This window comes from Hyla sarda, chromosome 10, assembly GCF_029499605.1.
Source record: "Hyla sarda isolate aHylSar1 chromosome 10, aHylSar1.hap1, whole genome shotgun sequence".
Classification (NCBI taxonomy): domain Eukaryota; kingdom Metazoa; phylum Chordata; class Amphibia; order Anura; family Hylidae; genus Hyla; species Hyla sarda.
In genome coordinates this window covers 3,290,720-3,298,181 of record NC_079198.1, presented here as the reverse complement: position 1 = coordinate 3,298,181, position 7,462 = coordinate 3,290,720, and the positions used below count along the sequence as shown (strand labels likewise).

General features: G+C 46.8%; 1 long non-coding RNA gene across 1 annotated transcript; it reads right to left on the bottom strand.

Moving 5' to 3' along the window:
• Positions 1 to 639: 639 nt before the first annotated feature.
• On the bottom strand, positions 640 to 1,650 carry LOC130294209 (uncharacterized). Its single transcript, XR_008848427.1, has 2 exons — positions 1,459 to 1,650; positions 640 to 1,001 (listed from the first exon to the last, which is right to left on the bottom strand). It is a non-coding gene; the product is annotated as an uncharacterized LOC130294209 (long non-coding RNA).
• Positions 1,651 to 7,462: the final 5,812 nt, after the last annotated feature.

Genomic DNA, 7,462 nt, shown 5'->3' with positions numbered 1-7,462 from the left:
TTCACAAAAACAACAACGGATACAATGTATCAATGTCTTTATATACTGGGAACCAACAGCAACAATGCACCTGCACAGCTCTGCTACATGTGACAGCGCTTCACAACAACAACAACAGTTGTTCTGTAATTCCTGGTTTACAGTTGCTCAGTACTACAATTCCCAGAATGCAATGTTTCCATCAGCTCTTTATCACAGTCCTTCCACCCTCCCACAGCCTTCCGGACAGCAGACTATTACACAACCAGTGAGGCTGCAGCACCTGCTGTATTCATTCCATGTCTGCTCGTGGAATTCTAGAGCACAAGGCAGAATGATGTAACCACACCTCCTTCTTCCCTAAATGTCCCAATAAAAAACATTTATATATATATATGTGTGTGTGTGTACATAGGCTGGAGGGGCTGGTCTGAGGTGGTGACATCATTCAGGGGGTGTGGCTTTTAGATACAAGATCCAGCCACATATCCTGAGACAGCAGAGGAAGATTGGACACACTGACAATGAGAAGACTACACAACTTCCTGTCAGGAGAGAGGGAGGAGCTTAAGAGCTGCTGAGACAACACCACACTGACAATCAGAGGACTACACAACTACTGTCAGGGATGAATCACACAAAAGCATAATAAAGCCAATACAATGTGTGATAACAGTTTATTAGTAAGTTATATATCTTGGGGTTTGGTAGCAGAGTACCCCTTTATGTCAGATGCTGCACAGAACAATAACGGTTCTGCACTGGTCCATGATGTGGCACCCCACCATCTTAGGGCAGGATGATTTTTCTCCTCCAGCTGACACCTGGTGACAGCCATAGCAGTGGGGCCCCTGTTCTCCCCCCCGGGCCCCGCAGAGGTCGCCTCCCTAGCCCCTGTGCCCGGTGATGTTTCCCCCGTATCTCCTGGCACGGTGACAAGCTCTGTTCCTTTTGGCGCGGCTCCGTACAGCTGGCACGTCTCCTCGGATGTTATATTCGGCGCTCCGGATATCTTGGCAGATCTAGAGACGAATTTTGAAAAATCCATCATAAAAAAAAACCTGATAAAAAACACAACAAAGCGGTTCCCGGCTGAGCGGCGCGGCGCTGGAGGTTCCCGGCTGAGCGGCGCGGCGCAGAGAACGCGCCTTTTCTGTTGGCCTTTGGAGGTCGCGCTCTTGGGATGGGTTCAGATGTGAGAGCGTCTTTAAACTACCTGCAGCGGGACGGAGGCGGCATCAAAAGCCGAGCGCTCCGCAACACGAAACGAGTCGGGGAAAGAAAACGCCTCGCCGCCACACAAATCGCTCTGCATGAAAGGCCGAGGGCAGCGGGGGGATTCTCCGCCACGGAGCGACAGACATCTGAGGGAAGACGTCGCATGGAGGGGATAGGGGGACATCGCCCGCGCCAACCCCCCCACCGATACAGAACTCCGCTCTTTAATACACAAGACTCGCCATCTTAAAATGTGATTACCTGTAATTCCCGCGGTGGCGGCGCCTCGTCTCCGGCGTATGATGGATGATCCCGGCCGCCGCGCGCCGTCATTAAATCGCAATTAAAATGATAAATGAATTGAGAGACTTTCCTCTCTGGTAATTATTCTGACGGGATCGACAGTGAGTGATATGTGAGATGTCTCCGCTGACTGTCCGGGCATGCTGGGAGTTGTAGTTTTGAAACAGCTGAAGGCACCCTGGTTGGGTAACACTGCCCTATATTCTAGAATTATACAAGAAACCGTACCGCATTTATCACTGTGATTTTCTGTAGATCAGACTAGTGATCACATGACCCAGTTACAGTAATGCAATGCATTAATGCAGCGGCTGCCTGGGCATGCTGGAGGCTTACTGGTTGAAAAACACTGCATTACGTACTGTGATTTTCCGTAGGTCAGACTGGTGATCACGCGACCTAGTTACAGTTAGGAAATTCATTGATTTGACAGCTGTTTGGGCATGCTGGGAGTTTCCCTGGTTGGGAAACACTCCATTAAGCACTGTGATTTTCTGTGGGTCAGATTGGTGATCACATGACCCAGTTACAGTAATGAAATGCATGCTGGAATGAATCAGATGGCACTGTTGGACTTGTGATGGTGAGGACACATCATATGAGCCAAAAAACAAACATACCAGGAGCGTTTCTTTAAACTACAAAACTACAACTCCCAGCATGCCCGGACAGCCAAAGGCTACAACACATGATTCCTCAGGTCATAATTTACACTGATTTAGGGGTAGACGCTCCTATTCCAAGTCAGGATCAGCCGGGATTCTAAAATAGTGAGTGCAGCTCTGGAGGATAAGACATGGTGTACAGCAGAATAGTGAGTGCAGCTCTAGAGGTGACTGAAGGAGAAGACATGATATAACAGCAGAATAGTGAGTGCAGCTCTAGATGTGAATGGTGGATAAGGCATGATGTAACAGCAGAATAGTGAGTGCAGCTCTGGAGAATAAGACATGATGTAACAGCAGAATAGTGAGTGCAGCTCTGGAGAATAAGACATGATGTAACAGCAGAATAGTGAGTTCAGCTCTGGAGGTGACTGGAGGATAAGACATGATGTAACAGCAGAATTGTGAGTGCAGCTATAGAGGTGAATGGTGGATAAGACATGATGTGACAGCAGAATAGTGACTGCAGCTCTGGCGGTGACTGGAGGATAAGACATAATGTAACTGCGGAATAGTGAGTGCAGCCCTGGAGGATAAAATATGATATAACAGCAGAATAGTGAGTGTAGCTCTAGAGGATAAGACATGATATAACAGCAGAATAGTGAGTGCAGCTCTGGAGGATAAGACATGATGTAACAGCAGAATAGTGAGTGCAGCTCTGGAGGATAAAACATGATATAACAGCAGAATAGTGAGTGCAGCTCTAGAGGATAAGACATGATATAACAGCAGAATAGTGAGTGCAGCTCTGGAGGATAAGACATGATGTAACAGCAGAATAGTGAGTGCAGCTCTGGAGGATAAAACATGATATAACAGCAGAATAGTGAGTGCAGCTCTGGAGGATAAGACTTGATATAACAGCAGAATAGTGAGTGCAGCTCTGGAGGATAAGACTTGATATAACAGCAGAATAGTGAGTGCAGCTCTGTAGCATAAGACTTGATATAACTTAAACGGGTACTGTAGCCAGAATGAACTTATTTCCTATCCACAGAATAGGGTATAAGTAGCTGATCGCGAGGGGTCCAACCGCTGGGGCCCCCGCAATCTCCTGAATGGGCCCCCATCCCTCTCGATCAGGAGCAGGTGTCGTCTAGAGGTAGATGAAACACGATCCTGACTTAGCGCGATGGGATCCCATTCAGGAGATCGCAGGGGGGGCCCCAGCAGTCGGACCCCCACGATTAGCTGCTGACATGGTAGACAGGCTGGCACTGTGCCTACCAGGGGCCTATTAGGAGATCCAGTGATAACAAGGCCTTTGTACGACTGATCCTTGCTTAACCTCTTTAAAAAAAATGCTGAAGAACATAAATATCCTTGCAGCGGGACTTAGGCTAGGCTTAGGGACTTCCATGTAGCAGACAGGACCAGTGACAATGTGGCCTAATTGTAGGAGGTATTCCTGACATACACTTTATCTGGTCTCCTCGGGAACTACATCCCTATTCCCAAGGAGAGGTGGGCATGCTTGTGACTAGCTCCTGCATTCATTGGCTAGGAGTCCTACATGTGACTAGATTCTGGCTCAGCTGAACACGAAATGCAGTGCAAACCTGTTCAAACAAATTAACCCTCTGCACGCTGTACAACTCGATACAGAAGAAAGGACAGAACCCAGAGCTAAATTCGATCAAATCACAGCCGGGCCCCTGAGGATGTGTGGCCCCCAGAACCTGTGACCCTGGAGAACTTCCCTTCTTCTGTCTGGGCCTCTGACAACAACCATGAATCCCCCTCCAGTCCTGTGCACTTGGCCAAACTCTCTAATAACTAGACACGGTTAGGCCAATCACTATTCCCAAGGAGAGGTGGGCATGCTTGTGACTAGCTCCTCCTGCATTAATTGGCTAGGAGTCCTACGTGTGACTAGATTCTGGCTCGGCTGTACACAAAATGCAGTGCAAACACGTTCAAACAAATTAACCCTTTGCATGCTGTGCAACTGGATACAGAATAAAAGACAGAACTCAACAAGATCCAACCGTGTGGTGCGAATTCTCAATCGTCGATCGGTGTCGTCCCTTGACAATGGCGCTCCGCGCCATTGTCAGGGGACGCCGCCGATCGACGATTGATTTTTTTTTATTTTCCTTCACATGCATATGTTGTGTTAATAATTTAGCAGTAAATATTTTGTCCGTCCGTTCCGGGGTTAATTCCGGCGCATGGCGTATTACGAGAAGCCACTTCCCGGCTCTTCCTCGGGATCGGTGCGTGCGAGCGGCAGAGACTTTATCCTTATGAAATATTCACACCAAGAATCTCATCTCAAACATGTTCAGTGCAACGCGAGGACGGCGCCCGGGACCGCCAGATGGAGACGAGCGGCACCTGGGCTTCCCAACGTTAACCGCTCACCTGCCAAGGGGCCCGGAATTTACCAGGAGCCCTCAGGGCCTAAAATCATCAAATATACATCAAACACCGAAACCTTTTATGTGTGCGGCGGAGCGGCCGTCCCTGATGTGTGCAGGAGGGGGCGTCCAGAGGTCACCAATACCTGAGGGTCACAGGGGGCAATTCTTACAGCGGGGACATGAGGGTACTATGATATCCTGCAGAGCATTACACCACTCTGGAGATCTGCAGAACATCACTGTGCTCTCTACCTCCAGATACATATTGATATATCCTGCAGATTATTACACCTCTGACCTCTCTATAGATCTGCAGAACATCGCTCTGTCCTCTCTACCTCCTGATACATAGTGATATATCCTGCAGATTATTACACCTCTGACCTCTCCACAGGTCTGCAGAACATCGCTCTGTCCTCTCTCCTCCTGATACATAGTGATATATCCTGCAGATTATTACACCTCTGTCCTCTCTCCTCCTGATACATAGTGATATATCCTGCAGATTATTACACCACTGACCTCTATACAGATCTGCAGAACATCGCTCTGTCCTCTCTACCTTCTGATACATAGTGATATATCCTGCAGATCATTACACCACTGACCTCTCTACAGATCTGCAGAACATCGCTCTGTCCTCTCTACCTCCTGATACATAGTGATATATCCTGCAGATCATTACACCACTGACCTCTCTACAGATCTGTAGAACATTCCTTACCTCTCAAGCAAAAATATGGCATTTTGTCATTTATTGATTTAAAGTGACACACACCTATTTTCCCGCCGTCTTGCTATCAGTATTGGGGTCTCCCATTCCTGCTCTTCGGGTCTCCTGACACTGTGGCCCCTGATCTCTGGGCTCCCACTGTGCTCGGTCACTACCTCATCTCTCCAGCAGGTGTCGCTGTCTCCTCAGTGGCTCTGGCAGGTTTAGCATCTAAGTATGTGAGGCCGACAGCAGCAAATAAACTGCAACAAAGTAACAAAACAACATGAACTGTGAATAAATAAAGAAAGAAAGAAAGAAAGAAAAAAAATTCAAAATTCAATAAAAAAAAACACGACACATTGGAAACATTATTTTATTTTAAAAAAACACTCTCCCACAGCCCTCGTTAGCCATTTTATTAAAAGAAAAAAATCTAGTTAATTGCTGCAATCCACCGAATCCGTTGCAATCCTCTGCATACACGGATCTGAAATGAGAAGAAAAAAAAACCACAACATGGGTTAGGATATTTTTTGCCTTCCCAGAGAGACTCAAATTGTTGCAAAACTACAACTCCTAGCATGCCTAGACAGCCTTCGGCTGTCTGGGCATCCTGGGAGTTGTAGTTTAGCAACAGCTGGAGTCTCCCTGTCTGGGAAGACACTGGCAGAAGGGTCTGTTCACACTATCAAAAACGGGCAATGTGAACAGAGCCTCAGACTTACTAGCCTGGATCCTGTCTGTTGCTCCGCCCTTCTAGTGACATCATCACTAGGGGCGGAGCTACACGAACAGTGAAAGGGAGGAAGGGAGGTAAGGGGATCTCCTCTTCTGTACACATAGTCATGGCGGTAAATGTTGGCCCCCCTGAAATGTTTCTATATAATGAAGAATTCCTCACAGGAAAGGATTGCAGTAACACATGTTTTGCTATACACATGTTTATTCCCTTTGTGTATATTGGAACTAAACCAAAAAAGGAGGAAAAAAAGCAAATTGGACATAATGTCACCAAACTCCAAAAATGGGCCGGACACAATTATTGGCACCTTAACTTAATATTTGGTTGCACATCCTTTGGAAAAAATAAGTGAAATCAGTGTCTTCCTATAACCATCAATAAGCTTCTTACACCTCTCAGCCAGAATGTTGGACCACTTTACCTATAACCATCAATAAGCTTCTTACACCTCTTAGCCGGAATGTTGGACCACTCTTCCTATAACCATCAATAAGCTTCTTACACCTCTCAGCCGGAATGTTGGACCACTCTTCCTATAACCATCAATAAGCTTCTTACACCTCTTAGCCGGAATGTTGGACCACTCTTCCTATAACCATCAATAAGCTTCTTACACCTCTCAGCCGGAATGTTGGACCACTCTTCCTATAAGCATCAATAAGCTTCTTACACCTCTCAGCCGGAATGTTGGACCACTCTTCCTATAACCATCAATAAGCTTCTTACACCTCTCAGCCGGAATGTTGGACCACTCTTCCTGTAACCATCAATAAGCTTCTTACACCTCTCAGCCGGAATGTTGGACCACTCTTCCTATAACCATCAATAAGCTTCTTACACCTCTCAGCCGGAATGTTGGACCACTCTTCCTATAACCATCAATAAGCTTCTTACACCTCTCAGCCGGAATGTTGGACCACTCTTCCTATAACCATCAATAATCTTCTTACACCTCTCAGCCGAAATGTTGGACCACTCTTCCTATAACCATCAATAAGCTTCTTACACCTCTGAGTCTCCTCCATAGTGGGGTCCTCCTGGGTCTCCTCCATAGCGTTTCATTTCATAGAAATGTGGACGGATAGTTCGCGCTGACACTGATGCTCCCTGAGCCTGCAGGACAGCTTGAATATCTTTGGAACTTGTTTGGGGCTGCTTATCCACCATCTGGACTATCCTGCGTTGACACCCTTGTACATTTCTCTCTTCCGTCCGCACCCAGGGAGATTATCTACAGTTCCATGGGTTGTAAACTGCTTGATAATGTTGCGCACTGTGGACAAAGACAAATCTAGATCTCTGGAGATGGACTTGTAACCTGGAGATTGTTGATATTTTCCCACAATTTTGGTTCTCAAGTCCTCAGACAGTTCTCTTCTCCTCTTTCTGTTCTCTTCTCCTCTTTCTGTTCTCTTCTCCTCTTTCTGTTCTCTTCTCCTCTTCCTGTTGTCCATGCTTAGTGTGGCACACACAG